Consider the following 22,666-nt stretch of genomic DNA (forward strand, 5'->3'; position numbering starts at 1 on the left):
CGAATCAGAGTTCTGACCAGAACGTGAGATTCTAAGGTTCCACAAGGTCAAAGTCAATCTTATCTCTGCCCCGATATCCACTCCCTTATTTTCCCATGGAATATTTCACATAAACTGTTACTCTCAGACAATTAAACATTGTATACAGATATAATGATGCCCATAAAGAACCTTGAAAAGAATATGTGTGTGTGTGTGCTGGTGAGAAGGGAGGTGTATGTGTGTGTAACAGGATCTCTGTGTCAGTGAGTTGTAAGTGAGAATATAATTTCTATATATGTGATTACTTAAAACAGTTCAAACAATACATGTTTACTTCAATACAGTTTAGAATCATATCTTTTTACTTCACTTTCTGTCCGGGATCATGGTGAAATATGATCGTGTTTTGATTTGCGGAGACTTTAATGTGCATGTGTGCTGCGAGTCCAAACCTCTGGTTAGGGACTTTTTAAATCTCCTCGATTCTTTCGGTCTCGTTCAGTCCGTGGCTGGTCCAACACATGATAAAGGACATACCTTAGATTTAGTATTATCGTTTGGACTGTCTATCTCTGTGGATGAAATCTGTGCAGCAACGCGTATCTCAGACCATTTACCGGTTCTGTTTACAACCTCGATCCCTTCCGCAGGAGTCGAATTATGTGCTCCTGCGCGTCGTCTGCGTTTAATTAACCCCTTGACTGCCTCACAGTTTTCTGATGTTTTTAATGCTTCTCCGATCTGTAAATTAGAGGTGAACTGTGCTCTTAGTGCGGATGAGCTTATCTCCATGTTTGATTCGACATGTACACTAATACTGGATTCCGTTGCTCCTTTTACGCTTAGACGCACTAAAGTTCTCTCAGAGCCGTGGCTCAATGACTGTACTCGCGCTCTTAGACGCACTTGCAGGCGTGCAGAGAGAAAATGGAAAAAGGATAAACTCCATGTCTCATTAGAAATCCTTCGTGCTTGCCTTTCCGACTACCAGACGGCAGTCAAAGCAGCCAAAACAGAGCACATTTCTCTGTTAATCTCCAAAAACAGCCATAAACCTCAGGTTCTTTTTAATGTCCTCAACTCGATCATTAATCCCTGTGATGCTTCTCCAATTGTGCCATCGACTACTCTCTGTGATACATTTCTTACATTTTTTATCGAAAAAGTATCTGCTCTGAGGCTAGCCCACACTAGTGCCACCCCAGATTCTGCTCCTTTTCTGTCCCCTCCTGTCCTCGACCACTTTGAACCTGTATCCCTCTCTTCTCTCTCGGATGTAGTCAAGCACCTGCGGCCGACAAACTGCACCTCAGACAGCATTCCCTCTCGCTTTCTTAGAGATGTTTTTGAATCAGTTGGAGCGAGTATTTTATTGCTTGTAAACACCTTCAAACATGCCGTGGTGCAGCCACTACTTAAAAAGAAAAATCTCGATCCCTCCATTCTCGCAAATTTTAGGCCCATCTCCTTTTTTATCTAAAGCCCTGGAGCAAGTAGTCTACGCCCAGTTGCAGTCGTTTTTTAACCTGTTAAGCACCAAGCCTGTTTTTCATGTTTCAGGCTCGAAAATGACATGCCCAAAACAAATGACTACAACTTAACTTCTAAAAGGGTTATATGAATAATTTCTTTTATCAAAGCAAGGTTACATCTGTGAGTTGGATGTAGAAGTGTCAGAATCAATATAGATGTTTTTTATTTTAAAGAAAATTCAGATTTTACATAGTAAAAAACTGTAAATTATAGTGTCCGTCCAAAAAATTCTTTTTTACTTATAGTGAAAACTACCCTTGGATGATGGGTTAGTAGACTAAAAGCTTTAGGAATCCAAAGTACAACATATAATAAGTACCCTGCATCAAGATTGATGCAAAACAAGTGACATTTGACCTTTTTAGAGAGGTTTAGCCAAAACCACTCCACCTCTGAGGTGATTTGGGTGAAAATGTTTTTTTTTCCATATCTCTGGCCCCCCTTGGTCGATTTGGATGGTTGACACCTCTTTCTGACCGTTAGAGCCAATAGAATCGAAGGGGGAATCCCCCACACACACACGTTGTGAAGAGAAGAGGTGGGGGCTTCGCGCATGTAATTTAGCATCATTTAGAGTGGACCTATCTCTAGCTCTGACATTTGGAAACGAAAAAGCAGTTTTATTGCTTATGGATTATCAGAAATCATTTCAAAGAGGACACAGACACATTGGATTAACCTATGGATTAACTGCAGCATCGTTTTTTTATCGTTTTAATGCCAGTGAAGACCAGTTTTGACCAAGGTAAGCCATGTTAGCGTTTCTAGCTACCTAGCTCCACATGTTCTGATGTACGCTTTCGTTTATAGCGTCGCAAATGTTTATCACTGAGTGTTGAGGTTTTTTTACACAGATTCTGTGTCTCCAGGAGATGCTAATCGATGGGTTGGCTGTGCATCTAGGATAAGTAATAAGGGAGTTATGAGTGAGTTTATGTGCCGTTTTAGGTTACATTTTTTCGCTCGTGGCTAATTCAGAGGCTGAGTGTTAGCATTGTGGGGGTTTTTTTGAATTTTTTTTTAAAGATCAGTTAGCTGAGTTTCTTCCCGTTACATGGATATAAAACATTCATAGTTTATTAAATATTAAGATTCCTTAGACGTTGTTTCCTGCAAATGACGCGTTTATCCGCCCGGTACCGGGGGGGGGCGGTGCGTAACAGGTTAACCACGCATGGCACCCACGAAAAGTTTCAGTCTGGCTTTAAACCCATGCACAGTACTGAAACAGCCCTTTTAAGAGTTTTTAATGATCTGCTCCTAGCCGCCGATTCAGGTAGCCCAGCTGTCTTGGTGCTGTTAGACCTGACTGCTGCCTTTGACACTGTGGACCACAGTATCCTGTTGTCACGGCTTGAACAGTCCGCAGGCATCACAGGCTCTGTCCTTGCATGGTTCAGGTCTTATCTGACAGACTGTAGCTTCTCAATGCAGTTGGGTACCTTCTCCTCTGCTAAAGCCCCTCTTACCTGTGGGGTTCCCCAAGGCTCGATCCTGGGCCCCATCCTTTTTCTACTGTACATACTGCCCCTAGGTTCAATTCTCACAAAAGATAATATCCCCTTCCATTGTTACGCTGATGATGTACAGATCTATCTGCCTCTCAATCAAAATGCCAACTCACTACAGCAGTTGATGGACTGCTTAACAGAGATTAAATCCTGGCTGAGCCAAAACTTCCTCAGCCTCAATGAGAGCAAGACTGAGGTCATCTTTTTTGGACCCCAACCTCCAGCCTCTCCGGTTGATATTCTGGGCTCCCTCAATAAAAACATCCTCCCCTCTGTCATGAACGAGAGGAGTGACCTTCAATAGCGCTTTTAAATTTGATAAGCAGGTCAGCACCGTAGTCAAGACCTGCTTTTTTAAAATACGACTATTGGCTAAAACCAAGTCGTATTTATCTTTTAAAGACCTAGAAAGGGTTATTAACTGTCAAGTTATGATCTTGTCTTCATGATTGACTCCAGCCTAAACTTGAAAACGGCCCGATTCCCTCCAAAAGGACACATGGGACAACTCAGATTTGCATCATTCCTCTTTATTTTGAGTTATTGCAGAATTATTTCTGCTTCATTTAGCCTCTCGATAGCCTTCTGATGCTTCATTCAGGTTGAAAACCTTAAACACAAAACATACTTTCATTGACTTCATCTCAAGTTATAATTAAACTTAACACTTAAACAAAAATAATTGCATCTCAACAAAGTACATTTATAATCCAGCATCTTATGTTTTAGCTTAAAGCTCCCATGTCATGCTTTTCTGGTTATTACCCGTCCCCTTGTGTGTTATGAAGGTTTTTATGCATGTAAACGGTGTGCAGAGTCAAAACCCTCAAAGTACACCCTGTAGCGAGTAAAACTCTAACACAGAAAATACCTCCCCAAAACGCCTCGTTGGAGATACGTCACTGCCCATTTGAGTCTTCCATTTAATTCCGGGTACGGCCTGATGTCATGCGGTACCCGGAACGAAATGGACCAATCCCGAAGAGCTATGGCCACACCCAGCGGCGCTGGCCGCACCCTCTGCCAGCCTAACATGTACTGTTGGAAGCTGGTTCAGTTCACAATCATCTAGTCATGCCGATGCCAAGGACCTGTTTCCTGAAATGTGAGGAGAAATCTGAGCTGTTTGTCCTACCGACGGAAGAACCACGACGGAGTCAGTGGTTGACATTTCTGTTTAACACTGTTCCTTCAGAGGTTCGAAGAATGTTACTGTGTGCCCGGCATTTCACAGACGAAAGCTTCCAAAACATTGCCCAGTTTGAAGCCGGATATGCACAGCATTTGAAACTGAAGGACGATGCTATGCCTAGTTTGTTTGGACCGTTTGGAGCAGGAGAAGATTCGAGTACACAACCTGTAAGTTTGCATTTATTTGTGTATTTATCAAACAATGTATCTACCACCACTGGTTAAATGTGTAAACCGCCTCCTAAATCATTGACATAGTGCTAACTAGGCTAACTGTTGCTAGCGTTTCCATATATCAGCAGATGCCTTGCATACATGTTCCTCGTAGTTGCATAATGTCTGCATTCACACACGAAATAGTCATAGACAGTATTCTCCGGGTGATTTAGCGTACATTATAGCTTGAGCTATAAGCTACACGCGTGTAAACTACACAAACAACGATGCTATATTTAGTTTGGACCCACAACCTGTGAGTTTGCATTGTTATTTGTGTATTTATCAAACAATCAGCAGATCGCCTTACATGTTCCTCATAGCTGGATATTGTCTGCATTCACACACGAAATAGTCAGAGACAGTATTCTGTGATTCGGTGATTTACGTATAGCTTGAGCTATAAACTACAAGCTACCAAGCTACAAGCTACCAAGCTACACAACAACGAGGCGATATATATATGGCGTAACGACCGTGCCAGCTACAATGATTTGAGCAGACTACCCATATAAGATTGCAATTGTAAACATGCTGTTGATAGCTTAATATGAACCACTATCTGTTGTTCATAGTATAGTATAGCATATTACACTGAACAACTAGCCAACGTAGATTAGCATTGTAATCCAGCTGGCAAATTGACGAACATCACACAACTAAGTTTCAATAATATTTTGTGATTTGCACTTCATTTCGTTAGGAATGTCTCCCAGAAAGTGTTGCTTTTAGGAAATTGACTGTTTTCATCGGATACAAAATTAATTTTATGAATGTTATTTGTATCTTTCTTAGAGTACATCACAGCAGGACCCCGGTAAACACCACCGCTCCAGTACAGTCGGATGCCAAACAGACCGTACAAAGACTGTTTCTGTGGGAACTCTACAGAGGGCTGACACACGGTCTGTGGGAACTCTACAGAGGGCTGAGACACGGTCTGTGGGAACACAGACAGTGGAATTGAAAGTGTCAGTTGCTACACAGTTGTCCCGTGGAACACTGAAGTCGGCACACGTGAGGAGCAAAGGTATAACATAACACTGACATTGACTGTATTTTTCATTTGAGATACCTTAATTGTGCTTTTATTACATGTACAGCACTTTGGCTCGAACAAAATCGTTTTTAAATGTGCTCTATAAATAAAACTGTATTTGATATTATTGTTTATCACTGAAATACTGTTATGTGGACTACAGGAAATACAGTGCTTTGCTCTGTGTAGTTCATTCTAAATATTTCATGAATTACTGTCAGATGTACACAAGTTGTTGGCCTTTTAAAATGTATTAGTGTATTATATAATGTACAAAGTATTTATGCATTTTTCCCTTTTATTAACAGGCATCCAGGCCACGGTTTCTTTCCAAAGTGTTGGCACTGAAACTTCCACCTACCCAGATTTCCCCTTGGCCTCTACACCAATAAAGGGCCCAGGACTGGGACCTAGGAAGAGACCTCGACTGGAGTTGGAGGAGGAACAAGGAGAGACTTCAACTGAATTTGAAGAGACTCTGGATTCGAGTTACCACCCTGATGATTCTGTACTTGCAGAAGAATCTGACGTATCGTAAGTTTGATATATTGGGTATACATTACTATTACTGTACTTCAGAGTTGAAAAAAAGAATATTGGAAATCTAACATGTATTGTTAATTTTGTTTTGTTACATTAGATTTCAGACACGATCCACGCACAGTGAAGCAAAGTACATTGTGTTTGAAAGCTGCCTCGGACAGCTGTTTGAAAAATGTCCGGTGTGTAAGAGAGACTGTGATGTCCAAAGACGAAAACTGGGGACTTTTGTGGCGTTCACACAGCGTTGTCCAAGCTGCAGTTACCTCAGACAATGGGAGAGCCAGCCCGTCGTCGGAAGTACCCCGGTTGGCAACTTGCAATTATCCGCTGCTCCATACTTCAGTGGTGGTTCCTTCTTCCAACTACAAAAGGTATTTTACCATCTAACATCCATAGCATATTAAAATTGACAGCAGTGGACTTTTTCAAAAACGTTTCCTCTTTTTCTATGTATTCATAGATATGCAGAGCCATGCAGCTGGAGATCTTCCAGTATGAGACCTTCAGGAGGCATGCTAGGAATTACCTGGAGCCTGCTATTATCCACAAGTGGAAGACTGATCAGCTGAAGATTTTCCAGCAACTACACCACCAGGGGGGAAAGGTCACAGTTGCAGGAGATATGAGAGCAGACTCTCCAGGTAAGCAGAAACAGACAAGACAGTCTAGTGCCAGAGTTACTGGTGTATATTACAATTCATCTAAGTTATCCATTGACATTCTGTTGAAAAGCTTTGAAACCTCCTTTATTATATTATCTTCAGGGCACTCAGCGAAGTTCGGAAGCTACACACTCATGCGCCTGGGAAGCAATACCATTGTGGACTTCCAGCTTGTTCAGGTGTGAATCTCTTTCTGGGTGTTATCATTTTATGCTTACTGGCTGTTGATGCATGTTTCAGTGTATTTATGCCCTATTTCTTATTCACCAACAGAGCAATGAAGTTGGTGGTAGTTATCACATGGAAAAGGAGGGACTGAAAAGATGCCTAGATCATCTGGAGTCAAACAATTTGGCGGTTGAGTACATTGTGACTGACCGTCATCCACAGATCCAGAAGTTTCTGAGGGAATGCAACATAGAACAATTCTATGATGTGTGGCACTTTGAAAAAGGTATTTATCCCTATATGTTTGAATGGAAGAATACCAAATCAGAGACACTGTCCTTTGTTTAGATATTCCTTTGTTTTACTATGCAATTTATCCTGAGCTTCTAATCAGCAGCAGACATGACATCATGTCTGGATAGATTGTATTATTGTAAACTGTCTGCCAGACCACTTGATCACAGCCCCTTTTGTCATTGTAAATTCAATTTCACTCACTACTCTTAGGATAATGTGAGTACTCTTTAGAATGGGAATTTACAGTGATGTGTATATGAATATGTATGGGGGTTTCCTGGGCTGGCTATTAAATGCTTTCAGACAGAAGGGTGTGTCCCTGACCATTGTCAGGCAATTATCATATGGTTGCAATTAACATGCTGTGCTTACCCTTCTGTCTGCCCCCCACCCTTCTTTCCACCACACCCTTGAATATTGTCCATCACAGCACATCATTTACACACTATGGCTTGAATATTCACTTGTGCATGTGTTTTCTTTTTATCAGGTTTGTCCAAGAAACTTGTGAAACTTTCACAGAACAAGGACTGCAAGTTGTTGAAGAGGTGGCTGCACAGCATAAAAAACCATGTATACTGGAGTGCGACGAGCACAACCTCGGGGCCGGAGAAGGTGGCAAGGTGGACGTCAGTCGTCAACCACCTACAAAACATTCACGTGCACGACGACCCCCTATTCCCCAAGTGTGAACATCCCGAAAGAGCCACAACAGATGCAAATAAATGGCTAAAACCTGGTAAGTTCAATATTTATAAAACAATTGGAAATAACAAGTGAGAAATTTAAATATGTTATGAATGTAAATATAACATTGTTGTTATGGAAAATGATAGTTGTAATGTTCTAATGGGATGTTGATGTTTTTGTAATTTCACTCAAGATTCAATAACACTCCACAAAGTTGAGAAAATACTCAACAACACGAGAGTTCTCAAAGATGTGCAAAAGCTAAGCCATCACTACCAGACCTCATCGCTGGAGTCCTTCCACAGCTTGATTCTGCGTTTTGCCCCCAAAAATGTGGTTTTCCCCTTCATGGGAATGTTGTGCAGGTAATACACTGTATCATTTATTCTGTAGCATCTTATAACACAGTCACTGTTAGTGGCATGAGGGTTTTATTCTGTCATAACACAAAGTCTCATTTTATTTTGCAATTCTATAGGTTGTGTCTAGCAGCCATGCATCACAATGAGAATGCTGACTGTGAGCAAGCCACAACAGCTGCAGGACTACCGGTGTACAAATTGGCCTATCCAAAAGCAAGGAGGGGAGAATGTACCGCAAAGCCTGTAAAGAAGGACCCTACATACAGTAAGTTGTCAAATATTTTTGTTTTTATTAAAAACATAACTTACATTTTAAATTATTATTGCACAAAGTACCAATGAACTGGCCAGATATATGGCGAACCGGGATGACTGGAAGCAACGATGGAGGGCTCGTCTGAGGACGACCTAGAGAGATAGCCACACTGAATTATATGTACAATGAAAGAATAAAAGAAAAATACAAATAATAAATTATTATATGAATGTTATATTTTTCAGTGTACGTGGGTGAGCTGATGAGGCTGGTGTTTGAGGAAGTCTTTGAGGATCCAACACCCTTTGTGGAGGAGATGAATAAAATCCCCATCCCAAAGGACCTGTCCACTCAATTTGACAGGCCCTCAAAGGAGGAAGTGGTAGCCCGCCATGTCTCACGTTTTAGTCAAGGGGTGGTCGGAAGCCAACATACTGTCCTGCCAGATCAGGAAACTCCCGGCGTATCCGGCGGACAACACATGACGGGATGACCACTCTGATGCCTCGTCCTAAGAAGCCCCAGCACCAGCTTACAAAGCTGCGATAGGCAAGATGCCGAAAACGCCTATAAGAGGAGGAATGGATGATAAGATATATGTGCTGTCCTGTTTTTCACCCTTACCCTCTGGCTGCTTGAAAAACTGATTTTCCCCACAGGTCCATCTTATCTTATACAGTGTATATATGTATATCAATCATCATTTTGTACATTTCTAGAAATAAAGTTTGATAGAAATACTTGGTAGCCTTTCTTCCCTGAATGATGTGCTCCTAGATAGCATATCATTCATATATAGCAAACCATGATTTGATTTTTCATCAAATACAGTAGTAGTTTATTACAGGTAAAAATAACTTACACTCCTTCTGTTCTACGCCTCAAAGGTCCATAATCAAACCTATAAATGTTATGGAGGTTCTGCAGGGTGTATGGATTGAAACAGTTTGGCTCTAGTCCGGGGTGGTCAACCATGCACACAATAGGTTCTGGGACTTGCATCATTCGTGTTGCAACCTATAGGAAGATAAGATATTTGTAACATAACACGTTTAGCAATTAACTCCAAATATGGCGAGGTTTACAAAATAAACATTCAATTACTATAGAATAAATAAAAGGGCATATAATAGTCTATTGACTTGACAAGTATGTAGGCCTATGGTGTATATAATGTTGTGTGCTACTGTTGGTGTTTTTGTTGTATCTGTCACCATACTTGCCAACCTTGAGACCTCGGAAATCGGGAGCATTACTAAAGAGATGCGCTACCATGGAAACCAAACAATTGTGTAGCTGTATTACAGTCCGAGTGGAAACAGTCCAGGGTAAATCTGATTTTGTCAGAAATCGGGAGAAATATGACCCCGGGAGGAAACCGGGAGAGGGCTATGAAATCGGCAGTCTCCCGCGAAAAGTATGTCTGTTACCTTTCTAATTTCCCTGCAACAGACGTTTTCCACTTCGGTTGGCATGACTGCGCAGTTTCCACACGTGCACCTACATAACAGCAGTTGTAGGTACAGTTTGGTTAGCGAAACAAACTTGTTGTAGATAAATGATGCAGTTCTAACATTACATCTGAAATGTAAGAGCTATACAAAATTAAAACTTTCCACTGTGAAACCGCCTGCTCCAGTCTAGTTTGGGACGGTGGATCAGGTCCATCACGGTCCGTCTCACTTTCAGGATCGGACTCCGGTTCAAACATGTATGGCTGTATTGACGCCATTTGAAAACTGATGCTCAGAGCCGAAAACACAGTGTTAGACATGGGCGGAGCCTCTCTGGTGGTTGACTAATCAGAACAGAGTGGCCGAGCTGACCAATCGGAGCACACTAGGCTCACAGGGAGGGGGGGGGCAGGAGCACAATCAAGTCGTTTTTCACAGAGAGTGAATACTGCTGCATACACATACTATACAGAGATGCTGTATGCGAAACCAATGTGAGTTTGGAAAATTGCACAGTATAAATCTATTTTAGTATACCTCAACAATGTAATTATGATCAGTGGAAATGGCCATGACATGGGCCCTTTAACCTCATAAACTAGAAATAATAATTCATCTTAATAAAACATGGTTCCAACAGAAAAATACATTTACAAAATATATCACCAGCAGCGTCTTTGGTCTGAATCCTTGAGTCTTTCTCCTCTCCCACAGTGAATTGTTTGCTTCTCTGCTGAGAGTGTGCCTTCACCGGTGTGTTGCATCAAGCTCCTTAACTAGGAGTGGCACACTCTTCCTCTGAGCCACCTCCTCAGTGGAAGCACAGACCCTAGGCTCCCTGTCTCCATCTGCTGGACTGGAGCCAGATTTAGATTTCTCTGGCTCTGCCAAAACATTAACGCCTTTGTTACCTCGAGACTGGATTACTGCAACGCTCTGTATGTGGGTATGGACCAGGCATCAATTAGACGCCTGCAGCGAGTTCAGAACGCAGCTGCACGTCTTCTCACTGGCCATAAAAAGCGTGACCATATCACCCCAATTCTGGCCTCATTGCACTGGCTTCCATGTGAGGATTTGCAGTATCTCCCTCCTTCTTCTCTTCTTTGTTTTATGTTTGTTATGTTCGTTCTGTCTGTCTGTGTGTCTGTCTCCCTGGCTGGGTGTGGCTGACCCACTTCTGATTCCCGCCAACTCACCTCCGCAGCTGCTGCTCATCATCCTGATTACACTACTCACCTTCACCTGCTTATATGCCCGGTTCTCTCATCCAGTATTCACCAGTTCGTCGTTTCACCTCGCTGGTAATTCGACTTGGTACATGTAGTTTATGGTAAAACTAACTCTCTGTGTTCCTGCCAAATCTAACCCTTGTGTTCTCCGTCAGAATCCATCTGCCTACTCCTCTGCCTGCCACATCCAGCCACGTACCTCTCGTCTGAGTATCTCCGTGCTTCCACGCACACCAGCTCCAACGCCGGATCGGATCCCGCCTCAGTCCAGCACGCCATTTCCCATCAGGGAAATCTTCTGGGCCATCATGAGCAGATGATTTGAGCCTTAGTGGAGAGCAATCAGTCCATGGCTCTAAACGTCTCAAACCTTGCTGCTCAGGTCTCAGCTTTGACGTCTTCTGCTACATTTCCTGCCTCCTCCTATCCACCTGTGGATTCCACTCCATGCCGGGACTTCCCCATTGCCGATCCTGAGCCTTTCCACAGAGAGGTGGAGAAATGCAGAGGATTTCTTTTTCAATGCAATAAGGTATTTCGCCAGCGCCCCGTGTCTTTTTCCTCTGATGGAACTAAGATTAACTATATGTTGAGTTTGCTTCGTGGAAGAGCTTTAACCTGGGCCGAAGCATTGAGTTCTTCTGTGGATTACAATACACTTTCCTTTGGAGTTTTTTCGGATCATTTTTCCTCTGTTTTTGATCATCCTGAACACTCTGGCTCAGCTGCTAGTTGTCTGCTGAATCTGCAACAAGGAACTCGAACCGTTGCAGATTATTCTATCGAGTTTCGCACACTGGCGGCAGAAGCCCGATGGGACGAGGCGGCTTTAAGGGCTGTGTTTGTTAGGGGATTGAGGGATCAACTGAAGGATGAGCTGGCTGCAAGAGAGGAGCCTGCTGACCTCCAATCCTTAATCTCCTGGGTTTCTCGTCTCGACAGCCGGCTGCGGGAGCGCCGTGCGGAGCGCACGCAGCGTTCTCCTTTTGCTTTGCCTTATCAGCCAAACAGCTCACCCAGGTTTGCTCCCTCTGTGTCCGGACCATCTGGCTTCACCTCACCAACCCGCGTGCCCACTTCTGCTATGGTGGAACCTATGCAGTTGGGACGCACTGGATTATCCCCTGAGGAGCGCCTTCGACGTATGAGGTGTGGAGAATGCCTGTACTGTGGAAAGGGTGGCCATATCCTCTCTGGCTGTCCTGTCCGCCCAAACGCAAGGGCTCGTCAGTAAAGTTGGGGGTCCTGACGAGTTCGCAACCTACACCTATTGTAGCCCCAATTTTGAGCCGTTTTTTGATTCCTGCTAGACTTTGTTTCAACGCTCAGACATTGCCCCTTTCTGCTCTCGTTGACTCTGGTGCTGAGGATAGCTTTGTGGACTGTGAACTAGCCAAACAGCTGGGGTTACATTTGGAAACTCTAACGGAACCTTTGACAGCATATGCTTTAAATGGGAAAAGCATTTCTAAGGTTACACAGCAGACACAACCCTTAACCCTGTTTATTTCTGGTAATCACAGAGAGGAGATTCAACTGAAGGTTATTTCCTCACCAGCAACCCCTTTGGTTCTTGGATACCCATGGCTTCGCACCCACAATCCACATATTGATTGGGCCGGAGGAAGAATCATGGAATGGAGCCAGTCGTGCCACCTTCACTGTTTACAGTCTGCTGTGCCTCCCGTCCCTGTTGAACCTAAGTCTGCTCCTTGTGTCTCTGCTGAAGTTGACTTGTCTGGTGTTCCTGAAGTTTATCACAGCCTGAGTGGGGTCTTCAACAAGGAGAAAGCTCTCTCTCTCCCCCTCCTCATCGTCCCTATGATTGTCCCATCAATCTGCTGCCTGGAGCTCCTTTACCCACCAGCAGGCTTTATAATCTGTCTCGGCCTGAAAGAGAGTCCATGGAGAGATACATCGGTGACTCCCTTGCTTCTGGGATAATTCGTCCTTCTTCCTCTCCTCTGGGTGCTGGGTTTTTCTTCGTGGACAAAAAGGATAAGTCTCTCCGACCCTGTATTGACTTTCGTGGGCTAAATAACATTACAGTTAAAAACAAGTACCCACTTCCCCTGATAAACTCAGCCTTTGAACCTCTCCAAGGTGCCACCATCTTCTCCAAGCTCGACCTCAGGAATGCCTACCACCTTGTTCGAATTCGCCAAGGAGATGAGTGGAAGACAGCTTTCAACACCCCCCTTGGTCACTTCGAATATCTTGTCATGCCCTTTGGACTCTCTAATGCCCCCGCTGTTTTCCAGGCCCTGGTTAATGATGTCTTACGAGACTTCCTTAACCGATTCGTGTTTGTTTACATTGACGACATCTTGATTTTTTCCACGAGTCTGGAGGAACATCAGGACCACGTCAGTCAGGTGCTGCAAAGGCTGCTTGAGAACAAGCTGTTCGTCAAGGCTGAGAAGTGCGAGTTTCACCAGGAGCGGGTCAGCTTCCTGGGATATATCATCAGGCAGGGCAAGTTGGAGGCTGATCCAGGAAAGATCCTAGCTGTCTCCGAGTGGCCAGTCCCCACTACTAGGAAGGAGCTGCAGAGGTTCCTGGGTTTTGCTAACTTCTATCGCCGGTTCATCAGGAACTATAGCAAGGTAGCAGCTCCACTCTCCAGTCTCACTTCTGTCAAGATCAAGTTTACCTGGACTACAGATGCTAACAAGGCATTTCTTCTCCTCAAATCCTTGTTCACATCTGCCCCCATACTCATCCAGCCAGACTCAAGCAAGCAGTTTGTGGTGGAGGTAGATGCATCTGACATCGGGGTTGGCGCTGTTCTGTCTCAGACGGCAGGGCCAGACAATAAGCTTCACCCATGTGCTTTCTTCTCTCGCCGTCTTTCCCCAGCTGAGAGAAATTATGATGTGGGCAACAGAGAGCTGCTGGCGGTGAAGATGGCGTTGGAGGAGTGGCGACACTGGCTCGAGGGCAGCGAGCAGCCATTCCTTGTTTGGACTGACCACAAGAACCTGGAGTACATTCAGTCTGCTAAACGGCTAAACTCCCGACAGGCCAGGTGGGCCCTCTTCTTTGGTCGTTTCAACTTCTCTCTAACTTATCGTCCTGGTTCCAAGAATACTAAACCCGACGCCCTGTCCAGGTCGTTTTCGTCTGAGGGACCAGTCACGTCTTTTGACTCTATTCTTCCCCTGAGCTGTGTTGTGGGTGGCCTCACCTGGGAGATCAGTAACTCCATCCCGGAGGCGCTATTGGAGCAACCGGACCCTGGTTGTGGTCCGCCAAACCGTCAGTTTGTCCCCAACTCTGTCCGTTCTCAAGTCCTGCAGTGGGTCCACAGCTCCCGTTTCGCTAATCATCCTGGTGCCAACCGCACACTCTCTCTTCTCCGGAGACATTTCTGGTGGCCAACAGTTGACAAGGACACTAAGGAGTTTGTTTCAGCCTGCACTACATGTGCTAGGAGCAAGGCCTCTCATCAGAGACCTGCAGGATTGCTCCAGCCCCTTCCTATCCCAAGTCGACCTCGGTCTCATATTGCACTAGATTTTGTCACCGGCCTACCTCCCTCACAAGGAAACACAACTATTCTAACAGTTGTAGACCATTTCTCCAAATGTGCCCATTTTGTAGCTCTGCCCAAGCTTCCCTCAGCCCTGGAGACCGGTCAACTTCTCACCCAGCATGTTTTCCGCCTGCATGGAATCCCGGCTGACATTGTCTCCGACCGTGGACCTCAGTTCATCTCTCTGGTTTGGAAGAATTTCTGTCATTCACTTGGTGCATCTGTCAGTCTAACTTCTGGTTATCATCCCCAGTCAAACGGTCAAACTGAAAGGGCCAATCAAGACCTGGAGTCTACTCTCCGCTGTGTTGCCAATCGCAATCAATCTACCTGGAGCTCCCTTCTACCCTGGGTGGAGTATTCCTTTAATTCACTCACGTCATTTGCAACTGCTCTCTCTCCTTTTGAAGCCTCCTTAGGGTACCAACCTCCCCTGTTTCCTGAGGAGGAGAGTGAGTTGGCAGTTCCTTCTGTCCAGCATCACATTCAACGGTGCCGTAAGATTTGGAGGGACACTCGCTCAGAACTCCTCCGGACTTCTACCAGGAATCAACGGTCAGCTAACCGTCACAGACATGCCGCTCCCCATTACACCCCTGGACAATCAGTTTGGTTGTCTTCCAAAAATATCTCACTCCTCACCGAGTCAAAGAAACTGTCCCCTCGGTTCCTTGGGCCTTTCCTCATTGAGCGCATTATTAACCCCTCTGCTGTCCGCTTGAGACTCCCCAGATCCATGAAGGTTCATCCAACCTTTCATGTTTCCCAGATCAAGCCAGTCCACACTAGTGACCTGTGCCCTCCAACCATTCCCCCTCCTCCCCCCCGAGTCATCGATGATCATCCTGCCTACACCGTGCGTCGGCTTATGGATGTCAGACGCCGGGGCAGGGGCTTTCAGTACCTGGTTGATTGGGAGGGTTACAACCTGGAGGAACGTTGCTGGGTGCCTCGGTCACGCATCATGGACCCTGTCATGGTGAGGGAGTTCCACAGAGCACACCCTGACAAGCCTGGTGGTCGCCAGGAGGCTCCCGTTGAGGGGGGGGTACTGTGAGGATTTGCAGTATCTCCCTCCTTCTTCTCTTCTTTGTTTTATGTTTGTTATGTTCGTTCTGTCTGTCTGTGTGTCTGTCTCCCTGGCTGGGTGTGGCTGACCCACTTCTGATTCCCGCCAACTCACCTCCGCAGCTGCTGCTCATCATCCTGATTACACTACTCACCTTCATCTGCTTATATGCCCGGTTCTCTCATCCAGTATTCACCAGTTCGTCGTTTCACCTCGCTGGTAATTCGACTTGGTACATGTAGTTTATGGTAAAACTAACTCTCTGTGTTCCTGCCAAATCTAACCCTTGTGTTCTCCGTCAGAATCCATCTGCCTACTCCTCTGCCTGCCACATCCAGCCACGTACCTCTCGTCTGAGTATCTCCGTGCTTCCACGCACACCAGCTCCAACCTGTCAACTATCGCCAGCTCTGGATCCCCGGCTTTCCTCGCTAGTGTACCTTCGTGCTTCCACGCACACCAGCTCCTTCCTGTCAACTCTCGCCAGCTCTGGTTCCCCGGCTCTCCTCGCCAGAGTATCTCCGTGCATATCCGCACCACCTCAGTTGACAAACCCTGGCTTTGGGTTTATAGGATATTAAATCCCTCGTCTGACTCAATATTAGGTTTTTGGTTAATAAACCTTTTTCTACCTCAAAAGCTCTGTTTCATCGTCCTGTGTTCAGCATTGTGAGTTCACTCCTGTAGCTACCGGTGAGCGTAACAGTCCAGTCCAGATATAATAATCTAATAAGACTATACAGTAGACTATCTACTGACGTAGATACGCTGTGCCTCTTCACCTATATTTTGGTTCTTGCTCTTTCACTTAAATCCTAAAAACTTGGATCTTATATTGAAAAATAAGGTTATTACTACTCTTACTCATTCTTCTAAATATTTTCTCTCTCTACTTCTCATATTCTCTACTACTGTAATCGATTCTTTCTATCCTCTCTTTATCTAAAACCTTTTCCCTCTCTAACCTCGTGAGGTTTTATTAGAGGGAAACAGGTTTGCAGAGAAGCTTATCCAGGCAGGGGAGTGTTATGACCGTATTCACAGCTTACCTCCCTACCTCTGCTCAATTCCAACTGAGGCTCCAGTGGGGACCTTGTTCCCTGCGTGTGCCTCTCCACCTCTGTTTCTTACTCTCTTACTTGCTACCCTTTTCCCTCAACCTATCCTAAGGGAGTGCTTGTTCTTCCTTCTGTCTGTCTGTGTCTGTGTATTCTCATGTTCCAATTAACCCAGCCAAATTTTTCTTGTTTTGTGTCTATATCTACGCCGGGATCTGGAGTTGAGGCTGATCCTCTTGCTGTGGTCCTGTGCCCTGGATCCTCTATCCTGAGTTCTGGATTAAGTCGTGGACTTCAAGTCGTGGCTGGGCCTGTCTCTGCGGTCCTGCCTGGGTCTCGTCATGCTGCTTCCCTGATGGCTCCCACAGGATTGTTGTTGACATCTTCGTGGACTCATCTTCTTATTATAGACACATGCATTTCCAAACATTCGGTCTACCTATGCTGTAAAATGTATTATCTCTTCGATTTACACACGGCATCTATTGCACTTCTGTCCGTCCTGGGAGAGGGATCCCTCCTCTGTTGCTCTCCCTGAGGTTTCTCCCATTTTTCCCTTTGAAATGTGGGTTTTTCTCCGGAAGTTTTTCCTTGTACGATGTGAGGGTCTAAGGACAGAGGGTGTAGTTTTTCTCATACTGATATTCTGAACAAACTGTGCTGTTGTATTTGCTGTAAAGTGTCTTTACTGTAGGGTATTTTTATTATATGTACAGCACTTTGGCTCGACCAAAAATCGTTTAAAAATGTGCTATATAAATAAAACTTGATTTGATTTGATTTGATGTACTGCTTCATGCTTATGCGGGCTTTGGAGGCGACCATCCTTTCATCTATTGAAATGTTTTGATAGGGCTGGAAATGTGCTTTGCAGGCAGCAGTGATTTCAGTGTACAGGGGCTTTATCTTGAAAAGTCTGTACACCTTTTTCTTCGTCTTCTTTAGGGTTGCTCAGGTGCAATGACCACATGATGTATTGGAAGCGTTGCATCATATCAGATGGGAATTTGAAGTCATATGGCCATGCTTTCTTCCAGTAGTCCGATCGGTTGTGAACGTTAACTAGGCCTGTGAAAAGGATAATGGCCAGGAAAATATAAAAATCCTTGAAAGTCAGCACTTTCCAAACATACTTCTTTCCACCCTACAATCTATTCAGGGCATTTGTGTTTGTGTTGGCAATGATTGTATGAACCACGGCAGTGCTAAAAAATAGTCTGAAAAGCTGAAGGGGAGACCATGATGCAGTGGTGTCAAACGCTGGCCCTGGGACCCTAATAATAATAATAATAATGGGTTCCATTTATAAAGCACTTCATATTTGATTTCAAATCCCGAAGTGCTACAAGCAGTGAGCATGAACAGTATAAATAGACATTACACAACACGGTAGAATTAATAAAAAGCAATAAAAAAATAAAATAAAAGGGTGCTAAAAAGATCTAGGCAAAGGCTCTTTTGAAGAGATGAGTTTTGAGGCCTCCAGTTTTTAAAAGCCTCCACGGTCTGTGGTGCTCTCATGTGGTCGGGGAGAGCATTCCACAGACTGGGAGCAGCCGAGCAGAAGACCCGGTCTCCCATAGTACGGAGCTTAGTCCTGGGGGGTTTGAGCAAGTTGGAGTTGCTGGAGCGGGTGGTCCGCAAGGAGGTATGGGTGGTGAGGAGTTCCTTGAGGTAGGGAGGGGCAGTTCCATGGACACACTGGTGGGTGAGGACGGAGACCTTGAATTCGATCCTCAGTTCCACGGGGAGCCAGTGTAGTGCTTTAAGGATGGGGGTGATGTGATCATATTTGCGCACCCTCATCAGGATCCTAGCAGCGCTGTTCTGAATGTACTGGAGCTTCTGGATGCTTTTGTTAGGGATCCCGATGAGGAGTGCATTGCAGTAGTCCAGCCTGGAGGAGACAAAGGCGTGGACCAGCTTTTCGGCGTCAGACAGAGTGAGTGTGGGGCGGAGTTTGGCGATGTTCCTGAGGTGATAAAAGGGGTTTTTGCACAGCTGTTTAATGTGGGCCTCAAAGGTCAGATGGGCGTCCATTTTAACACCCAGGTTGGTGACTATTGAGGAGAGGGTAGTGTCCTGGCCGGAGAAGGTGATGGTGGATGACCGAACCTGGTGTGGGGTGCCAACTATAATGGCTTCGGTCTTGGAGCTGTTGAGTTTCAGGAAGTTTTGCTTCATCCACGCCTGGATCTCTTCCAGGCAGGCAGTGAGTGTGGGTGAAGGCAGGGCTGCAGAGGAGGTAGGGTTGATCCTGAGGTACAGTTGGGTGTCATCAGCGTAGCAATGGAATGATACTCCATGTCGGCTGATGATAGAGCCAAGGGGGAGCATGTAGAGTGTGAAGAGGGTGGGGCCGAGAACTGATCCTTGAGGGACACCACAGGTGACGTTGTGGGTACCCGACTCTGCCTCGCCCAAGGAGACGTACTCTGTTCTCCCGGTGAGGTATGATCTGAACCAGTCAAGGGGAGAGTCAGAGAGTCCGATGGTGGAGTGCAGACGATGGAGGAGGATGCCGTGATCGACGGTGTCGAAAGCTGCAGTGAGATCGAGGAGGATGAAGAGAGAGGGAGAGCCAGCATCAGCCGTCATCAGCAGGTTGTTGGTGACCCTGACCAGGGCAGTTTCTGTGCTGTGGCCTGAGCGGAAACCAGACTGGAACGTCTCAAATAGGTTGTTGGAGTTTAGGTGGTCCTGGAGCTGAGCAGCAACTAGTTTTTCCAGCACCTTTGATAGAAAAGGAAGGTTGGAAATGGGTCTGTAGTTGGCCAGGATTCCCGGGTCAAGGGAGGGTTTTTTGAGACGAGGTTTGATGACAGCGGTTTTTAGGGCAGAGGGGACATGGCCAGCCTGGAGAGAGAGGTTTACGATCTTAGTGATCATGGGGCTCATGGTACAGATGTACGATTTCACAAGAGCTGACGGAAGGGGGTCCAGGACACAGGTGGAGGGCTTCATCCTCCTAACGATGCCCTCAACCTCTCGCTGAGAGATGTCCGTGAAACAGCGAAGAGGCTGGGTTGTCCCAGGCTGTGGGTCAGCAGTTGGAACTGGAGGTGCAGAGGGGCTAGAGAGGAGGGAGCGGATGGTGTCAACTTTGTTTGTGAAGAAGGCGGCGAAGTTGCTACACTGCTTCTCAGTGGAGTCGGAGTGTAAAGGACTTTGGGGTTTGAGGAGGTGGTTTAAGGTGGAGAAGAGTTGCTTGGAGTTTCCAGTACTGTTGTTGATGAGGGAGGAGTAGTACTGGGACCGTGCATCTCTGAGGGACTGTGCGTAGGCCTTCTGGTGTTCACGATAGGCTAACCGGTGAACAGTGAGTCCTGAGGCCTTGAGCCGCCGCTCAAGGACACGCCCAGCTGTCTTCATTCTCTGCAGCTCGCCGGTGTACCAAGGGGCTGAGCGCGAGAACGTGACCATCCTGGTTTTGAGGGGGGCGTGCAGATCAAGGAGACGGTCAAGGGACTGGTTGTAATATGCGACTGACTCATTTACTGATGAGAAGTTGGCGAAAGAAAGATGCTGGAGGTCCAGGGTCATGGTGTCCGGGTTGATGTTCCTCAGGTTCCTGAAGTGGATTCGGCGTTTGGGCATGCTGAGTGGAAAAGGAAGTGAGGAAAAAGAGCTCCATAGAGATGGTATTGTGGTCAGACACCCCCAGGTCATACACTAGCAGATTGCTGATGGGGGCGGAGTTTGTGATGACCCTGGCTGGCATGAACCTCAGTGGCTCTGGTGTTTGGTCATTCTCCTCTTTGTTGTGCCACCTGAGTTCTTCCTCTGTCGTTCTGGAAGCGGCCGACCCACCTCGGCCACGCTTCCTGGGTTTTACAGCTTTTTTCGATGCTTTCCCTTTTCTTTTGCTGGGCAGCTCAAATTATGGTTCAGAAGATGCAGAGGAAGGCTGAGTTAGTTCTGGTGCAGACGTCCGGCGTCGTAGCTTAGATGTTGATGGCTCTGGGGCAACTGTATGCTGATCTGATGCACGTCGTAGCTTAGATGAGGCAGATGTTGATGGCTCTGGAGCAGCTGTATGCTGATCTGATGCACGCCGTAGCTTAGATGAGGCAGATGATCCAGAAGCCATATCATACGCGTCTTCATCACTGTGAAAACAAATGTGGAAAAAACAAATCGATTACTTTACTGGCTTACTCTTTCAAAAATGTAACTCAAATCAGAAATAATTCCTCTAAAACAACAGCAGAACATCCATTTTGCGTGAGTGAAATAACAGTATATCACTCACAATGCATGCCGTGTAAATACCGTGAGACTGGGTTGATATACAATACAGCTTTATTTATATACTGCCGTGTTATAGTCACAAAATACAATTAATCTATTGATTCGTGTTCACCAACACGATTTTCCCATTGTTTTCGTATCTCACAGAACGATTTCTCTAGAACAACAAAGCGGCGTCCATTTTGTAGTTTGCGAGTGTGGAATTACTATAGATGAATACTATTACACCAAATACATAACAGATACAAACAGAGAGAGTACATACCTTTCCCGAAGTTCATAATCACGGTCCAATTCTGGCTGGAGTAGATCACCATCATCTGACGAAGAGTCAGCGAACATCATTTCCGCGGCCTCTTCGGTGTTATACTTCTTATTTCTGGCTGCCATTATTTGCTCAAATAAGTCCTAAAAGCAAAGAAATCCTTGTCCTTGTCCTTGTAATATTATGTTCTGTTGCCTGCTGTCGTCTCTGTGCTCTCCCTGCGTCATGCAATAGAGGTAGTCCGTAAAGGAGGATCATTGTAACTCAATCTTGAAAATGACTCGGTTAATAATTTCGCAACGATGTCATCACTATCACTGAAATGAGCCATCATGAACAAACTTATGCTAATCATAAATCTATCGATTAGATTTATGATTCGAAAATAATAAAAGTAGGGTAGACATGTGGATATTATCCGGCTGAACAAAACGTGCATTTATCTAACAGGTTTGTTTTCCACAGACCTTATTTCGAGCTATTGCATCCATGAGAAATCCCATTGCTTTTCTGTCGAGGGAACCGTTCTTATTATACATCCATGGAGGGAACCCGAGCGCAGCTTACTTCCGGGTTTTAGGACGCGTCACTGCACCCATGACTGCACCACTTGCATAAACCTCACAGCGGGCGGAACTTGTCATAAAGTCCGCGAAAATAAAGCCCACCCATTTAGAGGGAAGATATGATTGGTCAATTGTACTGTCATTTGACATTACTCTCTCATTGAGTTACTATAGCGGGCCCTCTGTGAATGTACAGAGGGACCAACAAGCTCTCCTGTCTTCACAGTAACTCGCAGAGACGGCATTTAACCCTTCACATTCCAACAGAAACTGAACAGGCAGATTCGAAGGATTTATTTCTTTGGAAAAGTTATTTTGGTAAAACTAATGAAAAATGTAACAAAAAAAAATATAAAAAATAATATTTAAAAATAAATGTTTTTTTTTTAACCTGTTCCACTCTGAGCCTGTTTTTCAGGTCTCAGGCTCGAAAATGACATTCCCAGAACAAATGACCATATCTTCCCTTCTAAAAGGGTTAAATTAATAATCTTTTCTCAAAGTAATGATAAACCTGTGAGTTGGATGTAGAAGTGTCAGAATCAATATAAATGTTTTTTATTTTAAAGAAAATTCAGATTTTACATAGTAAAAAACTGTAAATTATAGTGTCCGTCCAAAAATTATTTTTTACAGATAGTGAAAACTACCCTTGGATGATGGGTTAGTAGACTAAAAGCTTTAGGAATCCAAAGTACAACATATAATAAGTACCCTGTATCAAGATTGATGCAAAACAAGTGAAATTTGACCTTTTTAGAGAGATTTAGCCAAAAACTGGGCCAT

General features: G+C 45.0%; 2 long non-coding RNA genes across 2 annotated transcripts; both read left to right on the top strand.

Moving 5' to 3' along the window:
* Positions 1-4,356: 4,356 nt before the first annotated feature.
* On the top strand, positions 4,357-5,995 carry LOC117485777. The gene is made up of 3 exons (XR_004556242.1): positions 4,357-4,385; positions 5,229-5,463; positions 5,781-5,995. It is a non-coding gene; the product is annotated as an uncharacterized LOC117485777 (long non-coding RNA).
* Positions 5,996-15,781: 9,786 nt separating this feature from the next.
* On the top strand, positions 15,782-16,379 carry LOC117485148. The gene is made up of 2 exons (XR_004556200.1): positions 15,782-15,959; positions 16,043-16,379. It is a non-coding gene; the product is annotated as an uncharacterized LOC117485148 (long non-coding RNA).
* Positions 16,380-22,666: the final 6,287 nt, after the last annotated feature.

The sequence above is a fragment of the Trematomus bernacchii genome, unplaced genomic scaffold (assembly GCF_902827165.1).
Source record: "Trematomus bernacchii unplaced genomic scaffold, fTreBer1.1, whole genome shotgun sequence".
Classification (NCBI taxonomy): Eukaryota; Metazoa; Chordata; class Actinopteri; order Perciformes; family Nototheniidae; genus Trematomus; species Trematomus bernacchii.